Source organism: Talpa occidentalis, unplaced genomic scaffold, assembly GCF_014898055.3.
Source record: "Talpa occidentalis isolate TD23 unplaced genomic scaffold, MPIMG_talOcc4v2.1 talOcc4.7, whole genome shotgun sequence".
Lineage (NCBI taxonomy): Eukaryota > Metazoa > Chordata > Mammalia > Eulipotyphla > Talpidae > Talpa > Talpa occidentalis.
Window position 1 is genome coordinate 25,095,820 of NW_023605083.1, and position 27,079 is coordinate 25,122,898.

The window sequence follows — 27,079 nt, forward strand, 5'->3', positions numbered from 1 at the left end:
TCCCCTTGTCTAGCCTTTTACCCTTACCTTCAGAAAGGATACTGACCTGGATGCCATGAGTGAAGAGGGGACAAATCTGGAGGAAGGAGTGTTAATTTGTAAGGCATCTGACACAAGGGAAGCATTTGTAACATTATTTTAGGCAAATAATGGACCAGTTCTGAAGGCCCCAGGGTTCAAGGGATTGTAAGGACTCATGGACCTCAAATTCTTACATCTAAACATCCTCAGCCCATGTCCTAGAGCCCCATTCTTTCCCTATCAGGGCCCTGACTTTAGTATGGGAGATCTGGTGAGGGTGCCTAGTAAACCTTCTCTGCAATTTGACCCACAACCAGAACCTGGCCCTCATTATCACCCCAGAGTGCCTCTGCCTACAGCAATAGTGTCTGCAAGTCTATAAGGCAGGCCTTTTGGGTTGCACATTGTGCCCTGAATTAGTGGCTGGTTAGGTTGAGCCTTCCAGTAATCTGACTCTTACAGTTACAGCTGGTACCATCTCTCTCATGTATCTCTCAAGTGTTAATGAGTTTGTGAATTCCAGTATCCCATCCCACTTGGCCCGAGCTGAGAGTCTTAGCAACTGTGATGTTACTGTATGTCAGGGGACAGCACTACTTCTCTCCCACAGTGCTGTTCTTGTGTGCTGCATCTTAGAATGAAAATAATTTTACTTCAAGGTCAAAACAAAATACCAAGGAACACAGAAGCCAGAAGTCCCAGTTACATGTCAATTTGCTTGTATTTTAAGAACACGATGACAAATTTAGTAACTAAGAGTCTCAACAGTTTCCAGCATGCAATGAAATGGAATTTGAACCCATATTGTTAAAATGTTATTTTCTACCTTTGCCTTTCTTTGTAGTGATTTTTAATTTGTTTAAGAATTCAAGTCCCTACTTTAGTTTGTCATATTTTTTCTCATTTTTATCGTACTAGAATTTTGTCATTGGTTTTATGGATATAAAGGGATACAGTAACTCCCCCTGTCATGTCACTGCCAGTTTCATGGGCCAGGCACAGCCACGTGGGCTCCCTTTGTCTGCCTTCCCCCCTTCCCCATTTTTCTGCCTTTAGAAGAACAGGACTGGCTATGGCTTACAATGAGAAGACCAGGGTTCCATGCCCAGGTTTGCCAGGTATTGCCTCTGTGTGCCTGGCAGTTACTCTCTGAGCCTCAAATATGGAGAATCAGGAAATACACTTAGCATCATCCCACCCTCTTCCTGGCTCCTGCTTCTCCACTTACACCATGTTGAGTTTCCACAACATGCCAAATTCTACATTTGAGGGGATTCTGTGCTTGCTTTTCCTCAACCTGAAATACTCTTCTAATAACTGACTTCTCATTCTGCAGGTCTCAGCTTACATGTCACTTTACATGAACCCCAAGTCCTTCCTCATCTGTTCTGACTAAAGTCAGCCTCATCATAGTCAAACTCAAAGTTCCCACTGTTTCCTTTGGACTATAAATTGCAATCTGTACTTATTTACGTAGGTATAAAATTTTCTATCTGTACACCCAGCTATAATGAAACCTTCTAAATTGCAGTTTTAGTTCAGGACTTGGCATAAAATAGACTCTTAATAAATATTTGTTAAATATCTGAATCTACTTCATTGAGATTCAATGTATTAGCAATACGGTACATGTGAGAAACATTTCGATTGTAAGGTATTTTCATGTTGCCTAATATCAAATACAAATATTTCATAATGTTCAAAAATTTTCCTTGGTGGATCAACGATTTGATGCTACACCAAAAATAGCAGTCCGTCTATGAATTTTGTGGATTTTTATTGCACTTCAAATGTTCACATCCATAATTCTGGTACTATTTTCTTGCAATGTGTCTTTAGTAAATGAATTGTGTGCCAAATTTGAGTTATGAAAGAGTGCCACATTTTGATGACTCTAAGTATAAGTGATTATATGTGAAGCAAGAAATTGTCTTTTCCTTTACCCACTAGTCAAATTGCTCAAATTCCTTTGGTGCTGGAGTTAAGTGAGAAAGGGAATATAGGACTGAAAGAAATAAACCTCTAAAATGCCAGTCACAGAAGTGCCCATCTGCTCTGAACCCTGCCTTAATTGAGCATTGGAGATGCATGAAAATGAGCTATTTGCCACTGTCACATGATTTGTAACCCTAATCAGAAAAATATGAAGCTTAAAGTTCAGGTGCTGATTGACATTCTTCAGCCTGCTGAAGGAAGTGGATCATGACCTTTCAAAGCCACAAGCAATCACTTAATGTCCATTTCTTCTCAGTCACCTGGAACATCAAATCAAGAAGCATCTTTGGAAGGCTCAGATTTTGAATTACAAAGTGATATCCAAATCATCTAGCTATTAGGTATAGTGCTGGACAGGGGAAAATTAATCAGGCAGTGGTTTTTCTTTTTGAAAGAGAAACTTGGCTTGCATGTTTTATATATGAAGTGAAGGAAACTTGACAACTTTTTCCAGAACCAAAATCCTTTTGACTACAATTCTTTCAGTAGTTTAATGATGATGTGTCTTGGAGCCATCATTAGAAATACATCAAATGGACATGTTGGTCTCCAAAGCACATGAAATTTCTAGGGTCAATTGCAAGCCCATCTTTGTGTAGTAGTGCTGATTCTCAGGCATGGGGCCTACCTCTGGTACTTTGATTTCTCCCAATTATACCCTCATAGATTTTCACAGGAATGTGAGAGGCAGAATAGAATTCAAGGACTCAATTAGCTGGATGCATTGGAGTTTCATGATTTTTCCATTTCACATGCGATCCAGAGAGGAAAAGAACACTAATGTCTTATCATATTTTGAGTATCTGCCATCTACCAGGTGTATCGCATGTACTGTCACCTCAGTCAGCCTTTCTAACTAATATGCTTTATTTTTAAATGTTGGTGACAAGGAAATGGAGACAAATCACCAATGGGTAGAAACTAGTAAGTACCTGAGCACAGATTCAAACTTACCTCATATCGACTCCAAGACTTTTGCTCTTTTCACTGAACTATCTGTTCTTTGCTTGAAGTCTGTTGGACAGCAGTCTACTCTTCTCATCAGTGTTAAAGTAGATGCTTACTAGCAGGGTAGATTGGAGCCATTGGCTTCCAAAGAATGCTCCTGATTTTTATACCTAAATTCAGCTCCTTGGAGTCTCCTTTCAGTGACTCACAGCTGTATCTGTTGATATCACCAGCTAAGGAAAACCCCAAGCCTGCTCCCTTTGGTGCTATCAGGAAGTGAGGTTCATTCGCACTGGAGACTCGACCCTACATTTCTGAAGTAGGAATTCTCAGCAGCAGCACTTGCTTTCAGAAATAGTGATTCTCCCCATACTGGGCCACAAGACAAATATCAATAGATACATGAAGATCAAAATCATTCTAACTATCTTCTCCGATCATAAAGGCATCACACTAGAAATAAATCATGAAAAGAAAACAAGGAACCTCCCACTTCATGGAGGTTGAACTCCACACTATGGGAAGACCACTGGACTAAAGAGGATATCAAAGAAGAAATTAAAAAATTCTTTGAGTTGAACGACAAGGAGGACACCACTTTCCAGAATGTATGGGATGCAGCAAAAGCAGTAATAAGAGGAAAATATATAGCAATAAAGGCTCACATCAACAAACAAGAAAGAACTCAAAGAAACAGCCTAATCTCATATCTCAAAGAGCTAGAAAAAGAACAACAAAACCCTAAAGCCAGTAGAAGAAAGGAAATAATATCAAAGCAGAAATAAACAAAATGGAAACTAAAAAATCAATCCAAAAGATCAATGAAACCAAAAGTTGGTTCTTTGAAAAAAATAAAATAGACAAACCTCTAGCCCAGCTCACAAAGGAAAAAAATGGGAGAAAATACATATAAATAGGATTATAAATGAAAGAGGAGAAATCACAACAGACTCAGTAGAAATCAAAAGAACAATCAGAGATTACTATGAACACTTATATGCAAACAAAGTCAACAATCTAGAAGAGATGGACAAATTTGTAGAATGATATCGAAATTGAGGTGGTAATCAAAGCACTTCCCAAAAACAAAAGCCCAGGTCCAGACGGCTTCACAAATGAATTCTACCAAATATTTGGCAGTGAATTAGTGCCTATCCTACACAAACTCTTTCAAAAAATTGAAAAAGAAGGAGTACTACCAAATACGTTCTATGAAGCCAACATTACACTAATACCAAAACCAAACAAAAATAGCACAAAAAAAAAGAAATTACGGGCCAATCAACCTAATAAACACTGATGCAAAAATCCTCAACAGGGCCTCCCCGGTGGCGCAGCGGTTGAGTGCTGGGTTGCGAAGCTGCCCACGGCCTCTACGGCGCCGGTTCAATCCCCGGCTGCTCCCCGGCCACCGGAGGAGAGTCCCACATGGCGCGCAGACCTCTCCTGCCGCCCGCTGCTTCCCTCAGCAGTGTACTTTGGTCCTTCTGCCTGCTCTGCTCCCCGCTCTGGCTCTGGTGAATTCTCTCACCCTCCTGCGCTTCTGACTGTACCCAGTCATGTGTAAACAAAACAAACAAGCAAACAAATAAATAAATAAATAAAACATGCCTAAAAAAAAAAATCCTCAACAAAATCCTTGCCAACAGAATCCAACAATGCATCAAAGGGATAATACACCACGACCAAGTGGTATTCATCCCAGGGGCACAAGGATGGTTCAACATATGAAAATTCACCAGTGTAATTCAACACATCAACAAAAAGAAAAAATAAAAACCATATGATCATATCAATAAATGCTGAGAAAGCATTCGACAAAATCCAACATACATTTATGATGAAGATCCTTGAAATTCTTGGGATAGGGGAAACATACCTTAACATGACAAAAGCCATAAATGACAAACCCACCACCAACATTATTCTCAATGACAAAAAGCTGAAGGCCTTTCCTTTAAGATCAGGAACAAAACAAGGATGTCCTCTGGATGTCCTCTCTCACCACTACTCTTCAATATAATACTGGAGGTCCTAGCCAGGGCAATAAGTAAAGAAAAAGACATACAAGGAAATCAGATAGGGAAAGAAGAAGTAAAACTATTACTATTTGCAGATGATATGGTAATATACATAGAGAACCCTAAAAACTCCACAGAAAAACTACTCAAAATAATCAACCAGTTCAGTAAAGTAGCAGGATACAAAAATCAGTAGCCTTCCTATACACAATCAATCTGAAGAAGAAATCAAGAAAACCATCCCTTTTATAATTGAAACAAAAAAAAAAATCAAATACTTAGGAATGAACTTAACAAAAGAGGTGAAAGACCTCTACTAAGAAAATTATAAAACACTGTTAAAAGAAATAGAAGAAGGCACAAAGAAATGGAAAGACATCCCCTGCTCATGGATTGGAGGAATTAACATTATTAAAATGTCCATCCTACCAAAAGCAATATACAGATTCAATGCTATTCCAATAAAAATCTTAATTACATTCTTCAAGGATATAGATCAAATACTGATGAAATTCATATGGAACCACAAAAAACCATTAACAGATAAAACCCTACTGATGAAAATAAAGGAGAAAGGAGGTATCACACTTCCAAACTTCAAGCTATACTACAAAGTCATAAAAATTAAAACAGTTTGGTGTTGGAACAAAAACAGACACATAGACCAATGGAACCAAATAGAGAGTCCAGAAATAAAACCACACTTAAATGAACAACTGATCTTTGACAAAGGGGCAAAGAATATACAATGGAACACGAACAGTTTGTTCAATAAATGATGCTGGGAAAACTGGACCACCACATGCAAAAATATGAAACTAGACCACTACCTTTCACCATGCACAAAAATCAACTCAAAATGGATAATAGAACTGGACATAAGACCTGAAACCATAAAATATATAGAAGAAAATATAGGTAAAACACTACAAGACATACATCGCAATAACGTCTTTAAAGATTCATCACCCAAAGCTAAGAAAGTGAAGGAAAAGGTAAACACCTGGGATTATATCAAACTGAAAAGCTTCTGCACAGAAAGAGACATTAACCAAAACAGAGAGACACCCCGTTGATTAGGAAAATATCTTTGCACTCCAGTCAACTGATAAGGGACTGATCACAAAGATATACAAAGAACTCACAGGGCTCAACAAAAACAAAATAAACGATCCAGTCAAGAAATGGGCAGAGAACTTAAAAGACATTTCTCCAAGAGGAAATGCAAATGGACAACAGGCATATGAAAAAATGTTCAACATCCCTTATAATCAGGGAAATGCAAATTAAAACCACATTGAGATACTACCTTACACCAGTAAGAATGGCACATATCAAAAAAACAAGCAACAACAAATGTTGGCAAGGATGTGGCGAAAAATAAACTCTCCTACATTGCTGGTGGGAGTACAAACTGGTCCAACCGCTATGGAAAGCTGTCTGGAGGTTCTTCAGTCTACTAAAAATGGAGCTACCATATGACCCAGCAATTCCACTCCTAGGGATCTACCCAAAGTACAAAAAACATTGATTCAAAAGAACACCTGTACACCTCTGTTTCTTGCAGCACTATTGACAATAGGTAAAACCTGGAAATAACCCAAATGCCCAAAAATCGATTACTGGATCAAGATGTGGCATATATACACAATGGAATATTATTCAGCAATCAAAAAAGATAAACTCATGCCATTCGCAGCAACATGGATGGAGCTAGAGGGAATTATGCTCAGTGAAATAAGCCAGAAGGAAAAAGAAAAATATCGGATGGTTTCACTTATAGCAGGAATACAGGGGAACCAAATAAGACATCAGTGTAAAAAAAAAAATAACAGTACAAAACCCAACAAAGCAAAACCAGACAATTATAAACCAGAGACATCCTGCAGGGGAGGAGGAGGGAGGGAGGAGCACAGGGGACTGAGGTGATGGTGCACGGGTGCATTGGGGAAGCAAACTATGTGGACTACACCTGAGGGGGTGGGGGGAAACAAATTTTTTAAAAAGAAAAATGATGTGAAAATTTTTAAAAAATAGTAATAAAATTAAAAAAAGAAATAGTGATTCTCTGAAGTTGCCTTCTGGCCATTTCTTGCCTTCTCTCCTGGCAATGAGACCCCTTGGCAGCAAATGATGCTTCTAACCACGAGTGGACAAATTCTCAGCATAGTCCTTTATGGGCTCTCCATCTCCAGGTAGCTTTGGCTGCCCAACAGTCACAATGGATGAAGTTACACAGCTTTTTGGAGAAAGATATTGCAATTCCTATGCAAGCTTTTACTCAGTATCCTCTTTTGGCTGCCCCCTTCAGCCCTATTTTATTTTGCTTGAGACTAGGAAATATTCAGTCATCTCTCGAGCTTAATCTCTAAAGGGGACTATTCTCCAAGAGACAGAAGAGAATAGGATACCACGTTCTTCTGAGTATTCAGGTGGAAAGCTACAAAGTCGCAGACTCTCACTTCCTGGAGCACAGAAGCAACTAAACAAAAACCCCAGGAGAGTCCAAGAAACCCAGGGGGATTATTCAAATGCAACACTATTAGAAACCTGGTCTAATGCAGACCACATATTGAACACTTTCCTTCTCCTATGGTAATTTAATTTCTTTTAAATTGAAGGGAAACCTTTATTTAATTGAACTGTATCTCCAACTGCCAACCAATTTCTCCCTGTCTTTCACTGTTTATCTTTCGGACTAGAAAAGAACCTGCTTCAATTCCTATATTGCGCCTTATCATTTTGCAACTCAATTTCTTCCCCTAACATCCTTGGGTTCTGATATAGGCATTTCCAACAACCATTTTAAGTCCTTGTTTCATTTGCCCTTCCTCTGGAACTTTCCAGGAGAAAAAATCAAGATCTCTGGCTCTCAGCCTCAGCTAAACCAATACCAGCATCACCTTACTAGTCACGTGGGGGAGCCATCTTGGCAGTGAAACCTCTCACCCTCACAGTTAATCATCATCAACCATGTGCTACTCCCCAGCTAACACTGCCTGGAGCAGAGAAAAGACTTTCCCATTGAGCCCTGCCTAAACTGAAGATTTATGAGAAAGAGAAAACTGTTGCTATGTTTTGGTTAGCACAGTGGCTTAAACAATAAGACTGAAATCCTTAAATCTGAATGCCTCTGTATTATTCATCTATCCTTGAACTATGCTGTCTTGAGTTAGGAGTTATTTTTTTCCATGCGATTAGAGGCTATATTACCTGCTTCGTGATTAGCTTCTCAGAGATATATATTTTATACTGCACTTTTTGAGTTATCTTTATCTTATAGAACAGTGATTTTTCTAGGCAGTAGATGCCATGTAAATATTTCTCCATTAATTACATCAAAGACTGTGCTCTACAAGATAAAATAATTTTTTATTGTACTAGTTCTGCAAACATGAGATTAGGTGCAGTTCAGACACATTAAAACCTTCCCAGACTCTTGATTAGATGAACATGCTGACATTTAGGACACTGGAGTATTTCTATTATAGAAAATGCATATGATCACCAATTCTTCAGTCCTCTGAAGTGGTTATTTAATGCTCCACTTGGAATTTGATATCCAAATTTTAGAATTTATTTAAAAAGTCAAACTACATTACTGCCTTATCACTCAACATATATTTCTGATTAATGAGTTACACCACAAATGAAGCAAGTTTGCAGTTAATGAGCTATAATCTACCTATAAATAACAATTAGCACTAATAGCCAAATTAGTTAGCTTCAGATTTATTCTAACTCTTTGTATTTATACTGATTTGTTTACCTTAATCAGTTAAATTGCATCAAAAGATAATTGAACAAAGGTAACTCTAGAATGGTAAAGAGTTCTGCAGACTCACTCTCCAGCAAAACAACCTTTTCTGAAAATTATTTTGAAAACCCCAATGATGTAAAGTCTCTATAAATTTCTTTAGAGACTACATCGCATAAAAAACATTTGAGAAAATCTGCTAAATCTTCATAAGAACAGAGAGAACCTGTGTCACTTAAGTCACAATCAATTTCCTCCCTATTCCTCCCTCCCAGCTCAGCATGATGAAAGCCCCACCCCAGACAGGAACTCCAGTCCCCTAGGCTACCAGCCATGTGCTATAGTATAGTATAGTATAGTATAGTATAGTATAGTATAGTATAGTATAGTACAGTACAGTACAGTATAGTGCTGTACAGTATAGTGCTGTACAGTATAGCATAGTACCAACATTCCCCACCATCCACTAGCTGTCTACTACAGAGTCTAATTTATAGCAGTAGTGGCCAAGAGGTGAGGGGTTCTCTTTCTGCATCCAGCACCCCTGATAGCCCTACTGGTCTACCTCAGGAAAATAAGCTGAAAATACTGGGGCCCAATTACCTTCACCAGTTTACTCATAGGGAGAACAGTCTACACTGGAAGAGGCAAGCAGACAAAGTCAAAGGCTCCTACCCCTGCCCCATGCCATGTTCATTATAACAAGAATGGCATTCTAAGAGAAGTGGGTTGTTTTCTCTGCCCCCTACTCCACAGCAATAGCTCAGAGATTTTGCCTAGAGAGAGAGGCAGACCAAAATATTATAAGGTACAGAAGCTCTTCCCCCAAAATTGATTTTATTTAGAGCAGAATGTAGGGAAGTTCATTCCTAAGGGCATCCTCAAAAAAAAAAAAAAATTGCTTACCACCAAAATATTAAGAGGCAGTAGGTAGTTCATGAAAACAATGAGAAAAAACTATAGCCCAGTCAGATTATCAGAGAGAAATAGGTAAAGCAGTAACTACTAAAATGAGCCCTCACAGGAACAGGAAAAAACTCAAAGACCAGTCCTATAAAGGGGCCCAAATTTAATTGGGCCAGACTGTGGCACAGTGTATAGCCTAGGACATTATTAAAAACATGAATAAATCAGCAGTTAGTGGACTCTAATAGCTGGGTGTGATTGCAACAGAGACAGTTCAACAGAGGTCAAGAGAATAGAGAGTGCCCTGCTGAAACCAGTCATCGCAGGTGGTTGTGTCACCTAGAATGGCATCCTCTAAAGAAGGACATCAGAGGCTTCACACTGCACAGATCTGAAAAGGTGAAGAATCAAAAACCTTGAAGATGGATTGGTACAAATTGCATATACAAACAGCAGAGAATACAGAATGAACAAAAATGATCAGTACCTGAGATAAATAGGAGACATGATTAAGAGCAGCAACATTATGATGCACTCTCTACCAGCAAGAGAACAAAATAGAAAAATTATTCAATGAAATAATAGCTTAAAACTCAAATGTGATGAAAAAACAGTAATCTACACATCAAAAAGGCTCAATATATTCCAACTAGGATAAATGTAAAGAGATTCACAGCCAGATGTTGTCTAAAAGAAAGAAATCAACCAAAAGAACAATTCAGCAAAATGATCTTTCAAAGATGACATCATTCCTCAATAAACAGAGAATTTGTTGCTATCAAAGTATCATACAAGAACTATTTTTATAGAGATTTATTTATTTATATATGTAAGAATGGGGGTACAGGCCAGAAGTGTGGGGGGTGAGAGGGTTCGCCAGAGACAGAGTGGGGAACAGAACAGGAAGATTAATTGAAATACACTGTTGAGGGGAGCAGTGGGTGAGTCAGGAGAGGTCTGCTGCACCATGTGGGTTGCTCCCTGGCTGGCTCGGGATTGGACTTGTGCTACAGTGGCTGCAGACAGCTTCGCAGACTGCGTCTTAACCCTTGTACCACCAGGGAGGCCCCATCTTATAAGAACTATTAAAGGAAGTCCTCTAGGTTGAAAGGAACAGTAATTTAAATCTATGTGAAAAAAAGTAACAATGTAATTATAAGAGATACAGGAAATGCATATTTTCTCATCCTTTCTTATTTAAAAAGTAATTGTAAAAAATGTATATGTAATTGTATTGGGGGCATCAAACATGTAGATGTAATTGATCACAACAGCAAAAAAAAAAAAAAAAAGCAAAGTTATATGGTAATGAAGAAATGGTGCTGTATGCTAATTAAAAACACAAGGGTAGATGGAAAGAACCAGAAACAGTAAATAATAGTTAATTTAATGAACTTTATAAATATATGCTCGCTCTCTTTTCCTCTCTCAACTCTCAAGAGACACAAATTTAAAGTGATTATTCCAACAATGTATCGTTTAGTTTGTAATTTATATATAGTTGTGGCATGTATAACAATAAAAGCACAAAGGGGAAATAGACAACAGAAATATATTGGAATAACTTTTCTGTATTTCATTGGAGTTAGTATAAATCTGAAGTAGAGTCTGAAAGTTAAAATGTATTTGGTAAGCCTACAGCAACTACTAAGAAAATAACTCAAAAAGTATAGTGAAATGGTATAATAGAAAATATTCTTTAATACAAAAAAGAAAGCAGTAAGAACAGAGGAACAAAATATTGTTATGGGTTGAACTGAACCTCCCACAAATTTTTATGTTGGAGTCCAAACTCCCAGTACCTCCCAGTATCTTACCTTATTTGGAGATCCCAGGTCTTCATAGAGGTAATCAAGATAAAAACGAGGTCTCTGCGGTGGGCCCTAATACAGTACCAGTGGTGTCATTAGATGAAGAAATTTGGACACAGACACGGACAGAGGGAAGATGGTATGAATAGACCCCCAAAAAATGACAATCTTCAATTCAAGAAGAGAGGTTTGGGGCCTCCCTGGTGGCATAGCGGGTTGAGCATAGCGCTGTGAAGCTGTCCGCAGCCTCTGCAGCGCGGGTTCGATTCCCGGCCAGCCTGCGAGATTCCCATATGGCGCGGCAGGCCTCTCCTGCCTTGCCCGCTGCTCCCCTCAGCACTGTCTTCAGTCTGTCTGCCTGTTCCACTCCCCACTCTGTCTCTGGTGAATGCTCTCACCCTCCTGCGCCTCTGGCCTGTACCCCAGCTCTTGTATAAAAATAAATAAATCTTAAAAAAAGAGAGAGAGGCTCGAACAACTCAGAAGGTGCCCACACTGCTGACAACTTGATCCCAGACTTCTAGCCTCTAATCATGTGGGACAACAAATTTATGTTGGTGAAGCCCCCCAGTTTGTGCTACTTTGTTATGGAAGCCTTAGAAAACTAGTATGTTTATAGGAAACAAAAAGTTAAATGGCAAATATAAATCTATACCAATAGTAACATTAAGTGTGAATAAACTAAACATTCCAATAATAAAGCAAAGATTATCAAACTGAATAAAAGATAAGACCCAACTATGTGCTGTCTATAGCAGACACACTTTTAAGATACAAAAAACTAAGTATAAAAGGAAGGAAAAGATTGCTTGCAAACAGTAGCCATATGAAAGCTGGAGTGACTATATTAATACCAGGCAAAATAGGCTTTAATATTTAAAAAGTTAAAGATAGACATTTATTACAACAGTCAATCCATCAGAAAGATATGACAATTATAAATATATATGCACTTAAAACCAGAGTCAGAATTATATGTAAGGATAACTAAATCATGGAGAACTATGATGATATCTGATGGAGAAAACCCTAATGTTGCCACAATTAAAAGGATTATTATTATTTTTTTTAATGAAGGGGGAAATACACAGTTCAGAATACTCAGAGTCTTCCATACTCCAATTTCCATCATTGATATATCTGGGAAGAAAGTGGACAAGAACTGACCAATACTGTAAACCAAATGGACTTAATGGAAGACTCCCCCTAACAACAAGGCAATATCTCTTCTTCACAAGTGTAACATGAACATCCTCCATGACAGACTTTACATCAGGCAACAGAAAAAGCCTCAATACAGTTTAAAAAGATTTTAAATCATACAAATGATGATCTCCACAATTAATTGAACTTACAAATAAGTAACAGAAGAAATATGGAGAATTCACATATATGTTGATATTGAAACAACACATGCCTAAATATCCAACAGGTGAAAGTAGATGACACAAAAGGAATCAGAATACTTCAGTAAGAAAATTTACATTAAAGAAGTACTTACAGGAAAATATGCCGCTTATATTAAATAAGAAAAAAATCTGAAATCAATTAACTTAATATTTTAGTTTAAGACAAATAAAAGAGCACACTCAATCAAGCAGAAACAAAGATTATACTAGAAATTAATGAAATGTAAAATTGGGGAAAAAAATCAGCAAAACCAAAAGATCTTTAAAAAGATCAACAAAACCTTGATAGCTAAACTAACAAAAAGAGAAGACTCCCCCATGACTAAAATCAGTATGAAGGCGGGAACATAACTACAAACCTTATAAAAATGCAAAGCTGATACTCCGAACAACTATATGCCAATAAATTATCTAGATGAAATGGACAAATTCCTAGAAAGAGACTACTAAAAGTGACCCTTGAAGTAATAGAAAATCCAACTAGATCTGTAAGAAGAGATTGATAAGCAATAACTTTTTAAACTACGCAGAAAAGTCCAGGACCAAGTGGCTTCTTGTTGAATTCTACAAAACATTTAAAGAATACTTCACAAACTATTCCAAAAAATAGGAAACTCAACTCTTTTTATGAAATCAACATCACCCTTATTCAAAAAAAGACATTACAAGAAAACCTACAGACCAGTATCTCAAAACTAGAGACAGAAAAATCAACAAAATTTTAGCAACCAAATTGAGTAACATATAAGAAGTTTATAAATTTTGATCAAGAGATATAAAGTATTATACATCATGACCAAGAGGAGTTGATCCCAGTAGGCATCATTGGTTCAACATCCAAAAATTAACACATAGATATTAATAAAAACAGTATATGATCATCTCAGTAGTTGCTGGAAAAGCATTTAACAAAATAGAACACCACTTTGTGATCAGAAAAAATACTAGGAATATAAAGGAACATCCTCAATCTCAAAAAAGGCACCTATGAAAAACTCCAAATCAAATGTATGCTATCAGCTGATAAGTATGTCTATTCCATCCTCGAGCTAGGTAAGTGATCACAGGGTGGGTTTAGGAACCCACTGAACCAACTATGAGCTAAAACTCCACTGATCACCTGACCTCCATGAGGCCCTATTTTGACTGACGGACTACAATGCTACTGGGGCTGTGGGAGTTAGTGTCAGTATAGAGCTCGTGTCCAATTGTACCTGAAAGGTCTGATTATTTCCTTTCCCCAGTACACAGTTACTCTGGCAAATGCCCACAGTCCCTTTGGGGAAGGCTGGGAGACATATTAACAGCATATATTTTGGTAGTGTACAGAGGTCTTTGTCGAGGATATATGACCCTTTCATCATTCAAGGGGTTTTATTTCTTTAAACTGACTCAATTCTGGGAGAGGCCAGGTCTCTGTTTTTATGATTCAGCTTTCTTATTCATGTAACTTAGCATTTTCCTGCTTATACAGATCAAGAATTTTAGATTTCCTATTTATTTTATTTCTAGATAGAACGTATTTCATTAGACAGCCCATACTTCTGCACAAGTCAGATAATTATGATTGTTGCTTTGACTCTTATAAATTATGGTGACCATGCCCACCTTGCCTTTCATGGTCAAGTGCTGCCACTTGGACCCTCCCATCCTGAGGATCCAATTACTCCAACTTGCATTTAGGTTTCCCAAAGCACTGACAGCATTTCCTACTGTGAGGTCTGGACTACAGAGGAGAGTGATCACAGAGCTCTCCAAGGATGCTGAGGCTCTCCTTACAAATTTATTACTATAGTCATGGTGTATGTTTTGGACTCTCTCAATGTGGATGAGTAAATCCTAAATGACAAATACAATGTCATTTTAATCTAAGTCTTTGAATCCTTTTCTCTACAGTAAACCAAGCCATGTCTGGCATTCCCATCTTGCTCATGGTAAGTGACTTTTTGATCTATATTTCATCATCCTGAAAGGGGATAATCTGAAAGATTTCCCCCTAAAATAAAGAACAAGACTCTTACTTCTTCTATTCTACTTTATCCTGCATGCTCTCATCAAAGCAATTCGGTAACAAAATAAGACAAAAGACATCAGATTGTCAAGGAAGAAGTAAAACTATCTGTTTGCAGATGTCATGATCATGTATATGGAATAACTCCCATGTACCTATTAAATATTATTAGAATTAGCAAATGAGTTCAGCCAAGTTGCAGGCTATAAGACCAATATAGACAAATCAGTTGTATTTCTACACAATAGCAATGAATAACCCAAAAATACTATTAAGAAAATAATTTCATTTACAATTACAGTAGCAAAGAAAGAACAACATGCTCAGAAATAAGTTTCACAAAAGAAATGCAAAACTTATATTCTGAAAACTATAAAATACAGCTGAAATAAATTAAAGACCAAATTAAATGACAAGTATCCTCTGTTCATGCATGGGAAGATTTAAGTATTGTTTAGATGGCAATATAATAGACCCCCTCCTTATCTGTGATGTTCCAAGACCATCAGTGAGGGGATGCCTGAAATCACATATGTATAGAACCCTTTATACATTTTAGAGTAACAGTTACTAATAATGAAATATAACAATTATAATATGCTATAATAAAAAGGTATGTGAATGTAGTCTCAATATATATTGTACATAATATTTTTGGACTATGGTGAATCACAGGTAGCTGAAATTCTAAAAAGTAAAACAAGATAAGGGGGGGCACTACAAACACTACTCAAATTTATCCACAGATTCAACACAATCCCCATCAAATTGAACCTGGATTCTTTGCAGAAATTGAGAAGCTGACCCTTAGATCTATATGGAAACTTAAGGGACCCAGAATAGCTAAATTAATCCTAAAAGAGAACAACATTGAATGACTTACACCTTTCAATTTTAAAACTTACTACAAAGTTATAATAGTCAAGAAAGCATGATAGCTAGCATAAAGACAGACAAATAGAATGAATAAGCTTGAGAGTTCAGAGTTAGCTCTCACATTTATGGTCAATTGTTTTCCAACAAGTATGACAATACAATTCAATTAAGGAAAGAATAGTCTTTCCAACAAATGATACTAGGATAACTCAATATCCATCAGCAGAAGAATGAAGTTGGATCCCTGCCTCACACCATATATATAAAAATTAGCTCATACTAAATGTAGTAATCAAGATGTAAGTGCAAGAAGCAAAGACTTAGAAAAAAAAAATCACAGGCATAAATTTTCATGACCTTGTATAGAACAATGGTTTCTTAGCTATAACAAAAGGAAGCCCAAGCTACAAAGAAAAATAAATAAATTGGACTTCATCTAAATTAAAAGCTTTTATACTATAAAGAACTCCGTTGAGAAAGTTAAAACAAAATCCACAGACTAAGAAAATATTTGCAAGTCATTTATTTGATAAGGGATATAAAGCTCTTGCACCTCAATAGTAAAACGATAATAACCACCTCCACCAAATTAAAAAGGATATCTGATTAGATACTTTTTCTAAGAAGATGTAAAAATGGCCAATAGGCATGTGAAAAACTGCTTGACACCATTAGTCATCAGAGAAATGAGAATTAAAGGTATAACGAGATACTACTTTATACCCACTAGAATGGCTGTGATAAAGTAAAAGTTAATGAAATTGGAACCTTCATACACAACTCAAATTGTAACATGGTGCAATCACTTTGGAAAATAATCTGGCAGTATCTAAAAAGGTTAAACAAAGTTATCATATTGCATGTTGCAAAATTGCATGTAACAACATTTTCCTAATTGCCAAAGAGTAGAAATATCCCAAATGTCTCAAACTGATAAATGTGGTATATCCATAAATGGAATACTATTCAGCCATATGCAAGAATGAAGTACTATACGCACTACAACATGGACGAATGTTGAAAATACAGTAAGTGAAAGAAGCCAGTCACAAAAGACCACGTACTATGTGATTGTGTATTTATAGGAAATGTCCAGCTTAGGAAAATCAATAGATAGAAAGTAATTTTGTGGTTGCCAAAGGGTGGAAGGTTTGGGTACACATGGGGAGACTGCTAGTGGGTACAGGCTTTTTTTATTAAGAATAAAAATGTTCTAATATTAATTATGGTGATGGTTGTACAACATGATGAATATACTAAAAAATATTTAATTCTCTACTTTAACTCTGAACTTTATGGTATGTGAATTATATCTCAAAGTTGTTAAATATAAAAGACAATTTTACCATGTTTAATTTGTATAAAATATGTTCACTCTTCTGTTGAGGTTATTAAAATATCCCAGAAACCAACTCACAATTCCCCACAGCTCTGGGCTTCTTTGGGAAAATACTGCCCTGAACCAAAGACTATTTTTAGCTGTAAGTGATTAGATGAAAAGTTAAGTCAAAATCTGGTAAAACTCCTCTCTGTTCTCTCTGCTACTTGTGAAATGGGGACTTGCTCAGGGTATGGCTGCTGCAGGTAGACAAGTCAGTTAGCAAGTGAGTGATGAATTTTAGAGTGATAGGAGACCCTAGAGGGGACAGGAGACTGGCAGTGTGAACAAAGGAGGGAGGGGGCCCAGTGGCCTAGGGTAAAAGACTGTGGTTGCTTTGATGGTGGGAACAATGTGGTAATACACAGCTGAGGAAAATGTACATCTTCTAAATCATGGTTTACAGTGTTGTAAACCAATGTGCGCTCTCTCTCTCTCCATATGTGTGTGTGTGTGTGTGTGTGTGTGTGTATACACAAAGAGTATATGTATGTGTATGTATACATACACACACATACACACACAAAGAGGGGATTCTAGAGACCACCTAAGAGGTATCGCTTGAAAATATGTGTGTCTTGGTGTGGATTTCCCCAAAGCAAACTCTGAAATAAAGACTTGGGTTCAGGTAATCTACTTAGGTAGTGATCCCAGGAAGAAAAAAATTAAAGGGGAAAAGTAAGACACAGAAGGAAGAAAAGCCAATAAAATGTGTACTAAAGCATGGTTTGTTGATGTCTGTTGGAGTTAAGTCCTGCTGAAGATATTGTGAAAAGACATGTAGAATGTCTCAAAATTGCTCCACAGGAGTTCAAGGAGACTAAGGCCTGTATCTACCAGCTCACATATCGCCCTAGCTGGGGAATGGTTAAGAGGGATTGACTCTCCACAATTCTGGGCTAAGTCTCTCTGTTGTGGACAAGCTTCTGTTGAAGAAATCATTAGTGATAAGAGAGGGACATTTTCTCCTAGTGCCCAGTCAACTTTCTCTTAGTTTCATCAGTACTTGAAAATATCTACTTCCCCACCCTAGTTACCCTTTTTAAAACCTTATTCTGAGTCTTTGTTATACAAAGAATACATTCTGCCAACTTGAATCCAAGTTTCTCTGTACCATCCACCCAATAATCAATGGAAAAACAATCTAATCACATAGATTAATACCTGCATAGATAAAATTTTACCACTATAGATTAGGAAATGTCAATATAAAGAAAGACAAATAAGGTTCTTTAGTAGAGTTGGCCCTTGCACAACATAGATTTGAACTGCAGGGCCCACTTATCTACAGGGTTTTACATTCAGTGCTCCAATCAGCTGTGGATGTTGGTTGGTTGAATTTGCAAGTATGGAAACCATAAATCTGGAGGGTCCATTAGTAGCAACTTGAGCATCAGGGATTTTGGTTCTTTGGTGAGGGACAATGGTTCTGAAACCAATCACCTGTGGATACCCAGGGACAACAACAGTTAGTTTTTGAGGTATCAAAGGTTACCTGTAGCATCTCGACTAATCAGGAGTCAGTGTCCCAACACCCAGGTTGTTTAAGGTCAACTGTGTCGGATTTGCAGAAACTTCAATGTCCCTATGAGTCTTAACTATCTTCAAGGTATTTCTCAAGTGTATTTGGCCAGGAAAGAATTTTTCACAGATCATATAGAAGAGAGAATAGGAGTCCATCAAGAAAGTGACATGCATAAATCACGCTGTAAGTTAGTGATGCAGCCACAACTTGAACCCAGACCTCCTGGCTCTCAGATGGCAGCAGGGTATTTAGGACTGGTGATGGACAGCTTGTGGGTTGCTCCTTTCTTTATTATTTGTACATTAGAGGAAGGTCATCCTTCCAGTCTTAACCCGAAGAATGAAAAGATTTGTAACATTCTTATAATCTGCAACTGTCAACAAGTAGAAGCAACTAAATAAAGACAAGTCAAAACTATATGCATACTCGGACCTGCTGTAACAGAGGTGACTGTTTAGCAAAAGTTCTTGGTCCCTCCCTCATGTGAGTCTGTAGGGATCTAACTATACAGCCAGGTAATGTCTATGTAATAAGTTCTCACTAAGGGATGTTAAGGGGTTGGGGGTGGATTTAAACAGAAAAGATATTTTCTACACTGTCTTGCCTCTCTGCTACTTGGGTGTGGAGAGCTCTGAGGCCCTAAGAATGGCAAAACCATACAGTCAAGGAGGCGTGCACTCAGAACCTGCATGTGGAGGGATGTCACTGGCTACAGAGACCCTTACATGAACAACAAATAAACTATTGTGGTTAGTCACTGAGTGTTCTGTATTTAATACAGCAGTTCTTATTGCACTAGTTAATATACTGAAAGATAAAAGGAGATATAGAACAAGAGAAGATATTAGGGATGGCAAGAAGTATGGATGATGCATTCATAAATTTTGGGACAAAGCTCTTTCCATCTCAGCGGGAAAGAACCTGGAAAAAAAAACAGACCAGCCCTTATTCTCAGGGACCAAGGGGGCTGGCACAGATGCAGTATCCCTGACACCATGCCCTCTCACCCCATCTTCATTCAATCACTAAATCACATCATCTCCCTAAATGTTCTTCATAGAATTTATTTCTTTCTGTTCCCACTGTCAGTATCCCAGGCAGAGTCATCTCTGTATTTTGGATGATTTACCCCAAATACTCTTTAATTAACTCTGTGCTCCTGTCCCTCAATTTGTTTTCCACACTGTGGCCAGAATCATCTTTATAACACACAAAATGGGTGACGACTCACTTCCCCCACCAGCCAGCTTGAGCTCCTCCAATAATTCCCAATGCAATTATAAAACTCCACACTCCTTCACACGTATTTATATAGTCCTGCACAGTATGACCTCCATTCACCTCCATTGTCTTGGACTCTATACTCCAATCATTCTGAACTTCTTTGGGCTCCTGATGGGACATGCCTCTCTGGCCTCTTAACATAACACAGGCTACTCCCACTTTCCAAATGTCCTACCCTTTCCCTCCTCCCACCACATGCATGCCCCCTCCCTTCTGACAGTAGCTGGCATCTTTTCTAGAAAGGCTTCCCTGATGTGCACACACTGGCTTAGCTTTTTATTTTCTGTTTGTCCTTAGACCCTGTCCATGTCCCCTCAAAGTACATTTGTTCTCTATTTGCATGCCTATCAGTATCCCTCCTGGAGTGATGATCCTTGAGGGCAAGAGCACTTCATTTACTAGAATCATTACTTCTTGGATGCTTGGCATAGAATGTCTTCAAAGACTACTTTTTACAAGATAAACTTTTAATAAGGAAAAATCTACAAATATTACTGTGCATTATTATAAACCAACATCTGCACATAACACACTAAGTTCACCTCTAAAATTCCAATTCTATTCTTCACCATAAAATAACTCCTTTAGCCCAGTTTATCCACCTCCTTTCCTTCTGATCTTATTGTATAAAAGCTTTTTATTTTTGCTTTATTTAGTTTATTTGGGATTTTGTTTCTTCATGTGCCACACATGTGAAATGACACATCATTAGTCTTTCTCCATCTGATTTATTTCATTTAGCTTAATATCCTCTAGGTCCACCTATATTATTAAAAATAGGATTTTATCTTTTTTTCAGCTGTGTAGTATTCCATTGTGTGTATATACCACAACTTCTTTATCCAATTATGCACTGATTGCCACTTAAGTTGTTTCCAATTCCTGCCTGTTGTAAGCAGCACAGCAGTGAACATGGAGGTGCATTCATCTCTTTCAGTTAGTGTTTTTGTGTCAAAAGTGCTAATTTAAACACTAATTTTGTATGCAAAAACACTAATTTCAAAATATTTTGGAATAGGGCCTCCTTAGTGGCCTCAGGGTTAAGTTTCAGGGCTAACAACATAGGGTCACTGTTTTTCTATGTATCTATTTGTCTAACTCTGCTTCTCTAAATGTCTTAATATATAGCATCCCAAAGTTGCTCTGTTGGCTATTTTAAAAGATTCTGTTGATTTTGTTTGCTAATGTGAGTAGACAAGCCTGCCCACCTCACATATTCTCTGCTAACGAGGACATGAAAAAAACCTGTCTTTTTTGTCATGAGAGATGCAGCACACACAGGGTTAAGATACTGCCTCCAAATTCAGGATACCTAGGTTGAGTCCTGCCTTACCATTTATCAGCCATGTGACCTTGGCAATACAATAATGTTTCTAAAGGTCCTCAGCAGAGTGTCTGGTACAGAATAAGCTCAATAGCTGGTAGCAAAATAATATTTGCTACAAAAATTGAAATTAATAATTTTATCATTATCTTACTCATATTGTTATTAGATTGTGACTAAGACATAACCAGGGGGTGCGGGTTGTACACTGTGCACAGGAAAAGTAACCAACAAAAACCAGCCCTTTGAGTCCAACAGGGAAGACCTACTTCTCCTCATTGGACAGACAAGAAAACCCACACTCAGCAGGGTGAGGAGACCTGCTCCTAGTCACGTAGCCAGTAAGGGCAGAGCCGAGACTCAAACCAGAACTTCTGATTCCAAAGCCAGTTCTCTTTCCACTACACTGCACTGCCTCTGGGCGTTAGCATTTCCAAGTCCTATAGGCTTCCAAGTTAAGATCAAATAGGACTGAGGACTCTAAATATGCACACTGGGACTGACTGTTCCCTTCTCTTCCTTACAAGGTGCTTGGGATTGCACCCCTGACCCTCCACTGGGCATTCTGCCAGGCTAGAGTGCTGACAGATGTGCCTCCTCTCTCCAGGCTTCCCTCTCCCAAGGGGACACAAAAGCCCCCATGGAGACCAAAGCGTCCTTTTACGTCTTTTATGGCATAGTTGCTGCCCTCTCCCCTGGGACCAGGCTGGGAACAGCAACCTTCGACAACTCGGAAGCCAGTGGTGCTCTCGGTAGATGTGTCATGGAAACTGAATACACTATCTACTTGAGCGAACATCAAGGTGTGCTCAGTCTCTGAAGTCAGGTCCTCTGTGCAAACTGCGAAAGCAGGTAACACAAAGTACTCACAGAGTCATACACTGTCCAAGCGCAGTAGGACCTGAGGCCTAGCTCACACTGTACTCTTTTGTAGATGAGGAAGTCTGGCCATAGAAATGGGCAGGGACAAATTCCAGGCTGTGGGGGGAGAAGGAGGCCCATTCCCTTCCATCACACCAACTTACACCTTTCTGGAGCATCATCACAAATGGGGACCCCTTATGGAGATAGACCGCTTAAGACATAGCAACAGGTTTTAGACATTTGCCATTGCTGTAGGGAGTCATTTTTGATACAGAATATTTTATGTGATTGGGAAAATCTCTTCAGAATGGGATGGTTCTTGGAGGTTTTCCAGTCTGACAGCTTTGTATTTATAACAGGACCTCTAAGGGAGGCCATATAGAGGTATGGACAATTCTAGAGCTGTTGCAAGAATGGAATGCTGGTTCCTCAGTGTTCAGAGAAATACACCAGAGAGCTAAGACATCCATTAGGATCTGAAAATCAAACCAAAGGCCAGAACTAGGGCTCGGGTTATGTCTTGCAATGTCAAGTTTAGGTCTTGAGTGAAGACTTGAGAATGCACACTGCCCCAGACACCTGCTTCACCTGTAGCCTCTTGTGCCCCTCCATAGGTAGGAGAGAAATCTGAAAAGAACCAAATGAGGTTTATCACTTCCTGGGAGTCTTGCTGCCTGCCAAGTTCTGGAGGATATTGACGTCTCAGACCCTCACAGGGGTCCCAGAATGGGACTTGCTCCAATCAGACAGATGGACAGAGGACATATGTACTGTCCTCTGTTCTTAAAGAGTCTCATCTTTTGGGCCTCTGCTGCTAGTCCTAAATCAGGGACAGGCAACTCCCTACAGTATGTCAGTGCCTTGCCAGAGGTCTAAGAGAGGTCTATCCATAGCAGTGGGTCATTTACAGATAGAGAGTTGAAAGCGGGTCCTGTCATTATTTTGTGAGAATATAAAATTCACCCCATTTAAGGCAGGAGGCAGTGGTTTTTATTCCTAAACTTCCATTATTCTCCTCGGTCCCCAGTTCATGGAAGACATTGAACAAACACTGGTGAATGACTAGGTAGATGAATGGATGACTAGGTAAATGAAAGAATGAATGAATGAATGAAGTGAGTGATTTAATGAGTAAGTGAATGAACTATCTAGGCAGAGAATGATTGTAGAATTACACAAAGGAACTGCAAAACAATAATGCTTGCATAAATTTGCATGAGTTCTGCGCTGGAAAAAGTTATTCTGTTTATAAAATTCCTATTGATACGGCATTTCTTCTTCTGTTCTATATTCTCCTGAGCTTTTTAGAACAAGAAAACTATTTTTTTTTCCTCCGAAGACTACTGTGCAGGATTAAAATAACCTTTTGGTGTTATTTCTTTTATTTCTCTAGCCAGCTGAACATTTGTTCCCAGTCCAAAGCCCAAATGAGCTATTTTTCAGTTAAACTCATCTCCTCTGTCTCTCCCACCTGGCCTTGGCACTGCAATATTCTTTAACATGCTGGTGGGGAAAAGGCAAAGTGAAAGCAGACAGCAAAGTGGAGAAGTAGAGTGGGGATGCCCTGGAACCAGGCAGCTCGGGGCCCTGGAGTCCTGAGTCCACCAAAACAGAGTGGCTTTGGGCACTCACCTCTGGGTAATATTGGAACTTACGCTGTGAATGTAATAATTACAAGTAATGGTGCAAGAAAGGTTACCTTGCATCATGTCTATCACAGTGAATGCTCAGTATATTTTAGTTTACATTGTATTTTGTTATATTTGTATTACATCATGCTGTATTACATTAGTGTGTATGTGTGTGTGTATGACAGTCATATCATGCTCAATATCATATCCTGTTATCCACAGCAATAGTGTATTGATTGTAGCCTGGTAAAACCAATGTCTATGGGTGTGTTGACAAAAGTCACATTCTCCTTGTCCAATCACCTTCTCAACTTCCTTACTCAGACTCAAACCACTCTCTCTTATGTACATCCTGAAAGTAGAATGCAGTGCCCTTCTGGGAGAAAAATCTATTTGCTCTTTTTCAGAGACAAAATTTAGTTACACCTATGCTGGTCCATTCTGGCCTTGCCATGACATATCTTCTTGCTTCGTATTCAGGAGAAACTGCTGGAGTCCCAAGTCCTGATGGGAGCCCTGTGTTTGAGGAAGGAAATCCACTTCAAATGTCCTTTGTTGACATGCCTTTCACACATTCCCTCCAGTGTTTCAAACTCCTACTCACATCAACAGAGTGTTCTTGAAAGTTGGTCAGAACTGTAAAAGTTTAAGGTCATGTGAGCTCACGGACAGGGCTAAAGCTGAGTTAGGCAACTGATTTTACTCCCTGAACAGGGCTATTCAAGGCCAGGGTAGTGTCAATGTAATGTCTGGGTTGTCTAGTAGTTTGGAGCTGTTGGCTTCATGCCAGGGAAGGGGTACAGAGCTGAAGACAGATCATCAAATGAGAGAAAACACTGTACGTTGACTAACACAATGTTTAACCCAGTGACCAATACAGGCAATTAGCTTCTCCTCTTTCCATCTTCTCTTTTGCTTATAGACCCTCATCTCTAGGTGTTGTCAACAAGCTTGAGAAAAACAGAAACCCCGCCCCCAGGATAAGATAATTAAGTGTGACTGGTTTATGCCACTTTCCTTTACCCTTAACTCACTGACTTGACAGTGGGCAGGTGACCTAGTTCTGACCAAGGGGGCAATTTGTTGATGAGTTTCCAGAAGACTTTTTTTTTCTTCTGTTACAAAGAGAAATGCAAGTTCTATTCTGCCTGGCTTAAGAGCAGTTGTGAGACATACTGTCCATGTTAGGAGCCACATAACCACTTTGTATATCCACGATGCCACAAACCAAAGGATACAGGAGAAAACAGCAACAGGAATGTGGAGGTTTTGATAACATCTGTGAATTGCTGGGCCAACCTGGAACCACTTTCTTCTAGACTTTCATAATTTGTGAGATGCTCTGAAATTTCTATTTGTTTTTAGCTACTGTTACTTTTTTGTTACTTGAAGCCAAAGACATCTTACTTGATATAAACACTATCTCATCTGTGTTATAATTATCTACTTCACGTCTGTCTTACTAATGTTTATATTCTCAGCATTGACAATGATCCTGTCACCGAGTAAGACTTCCATATATGCTTGTCGGAAAGGTGGTTAAGTGATAAAAACCTTTAAAGATCAGCATCTAATTTTAGGTTTTATAAAATACTTGCTTCCCTCATTGCCAACGACTTCATTTTTTGTCTGATCTTGCCTTTACTGGGGCCAAGAGTGATTTAAAAAGAGTATGAACAATGACTGATATTTGTTGCTATTGCTGATAAATACCTCCTGAGAATTCCCAGCAATTCCCGTCAGCAGCATTTAGACCTAACTCTGGTGATCAATGATTGTTTCTGAACTTGTCAGTTTATACAACCAATGGAATATTTAAATTGGTATTGCCCTAGAAAATCTAGGACATATATTTACTTAACATCTCTTATCTACCTACCAGATACTTTATGATGGATTGGGGATATAGCAATGAACAACCATGCACCCCTATCCTCTAAAAGCTTATATTGACAAATCAGGACATTATAACCTACAGAGAGATAGATACAAAGTATAATATCTAGCTATCTTAGCATAACAAGGTACTATCTTGAGTTAATTTTAAAAAATCAAATTTTTACGCATATATCTTTGTCCCTGAAAACATTCCAAGCTAGGTCCACCCAACATGAATTCATTTTGGGAGGTAGCTTTCTGCTGTCATTACCAAGGTCCTCAACATTTACCTCATATTCTTCAGGGGTACACTCTGAGCCCATGTGCACACTCTGCATGGCTCCCCCAGAGCAGTTATGTCAGGGGGAATACAGGTGTGATATTGGGGGAAGGGTTTGTCTCTATGAATCAGAAATATAAAGAAAATGCAAATCAGATTTCATCCTCCTTAGCTGACTTGGGAGGAAAGCCAGGTTTCTGTGCTCGGCACCCGTGGTCCATCAGACTCAAGGGGACCTTTCAGTCCCACAAGGAATGTAAGTGTGCTGAGGTCCAAACTTAGTATTTCCCCAGTGGCCTGCCTTTCATAGAGATCGCCAATAACTTCCCATCTTTCCTAACATATAAGCCTTCCAGCCCTCACTTATAGTCTATTTCCTCCTTCCCTAAAGTCCAGTCACCAAGCCTTTAGCGGTGCCCTGGCTTCCTGCTGATAACCTCAACTGTGTTTTTACCATCTGGAGAGGCATTCATTCCTGAGCCTGACTGCTTGGCAGTGCGTCTCAACTTACTCCCCTTGTCTCAGTGATTACATCTGTAAAAGGGAGATTTTCCATCTTTCCTTCCAAAGTTATCATGAGCTTCGATTTGCCCACGTGGCTCACTGACCCCCTCTTAGGTGACCTCTTACTGCAACTGATCATCACCCAGAATCCTGGGTGTGGAGCCACAAGCACAGCCATCACTACATGGAAGACTAGCTCCACTTCTGTGTTTGTGCACTTTGAGAACACTTACTGAACTGTGTACTTTGTGTCTTTTTCTGTATACATATTATACTTTAATAAAAGCAGAGCAGCCAAAGAATGAAAATTTAAAACTATCTATGGCCCAACCTCCAAGAACAACCACTGCTGATATTTTAAAAAGGTATCTTATTTTCCACAAAGAAAGTCATTTATGTTAACACTGTTTTGTAACATTTTTAATAGATCCTACCTGTAAATTCCAAGGTTTTAAGTACTGTTATATTCTAACAGAATGAGTGTGTAGCACAATTATTTAACCAACCCCACTGGTTAGGAATCTAGAAGGGTCCAGGAGTTAGCAGTGTTGCTATGAATAGTTTTGGGGTTAAATCATTGCACTGCACTGGGGTTTCATTCAATTCTCATTTCAATTATTCATACCGCTCTTTCCAACCCAGTTTAGGTTTCTTGG

General features: G+C 38.6%; 1 long non-coding RNA gene across 7 annotated transcripts in view; it reads left to right on the plus strand.

Moving 5' to 3' along the window:
- The window catches only part of LOC119230583 (uncharacterized), a 230,447-nt gene that overhangs the window by 167,799 nt on the left and 35,569 nt on the right, over window positions 1-27,079 (plus strand). For all 7 annotated transcript variants that reach the window (XR_008549577.1, XR_008549578.1, XR_008549575.1 and 4 more), the window contains one exon: window positions 14,765-14,802. This is a non-coding gene — a long non-coding RNA (uncharacterized LOC119230583). The remainder of the gene's footprint in view (window positions 1-14,764; window positions 14,803-27,079) is intronic.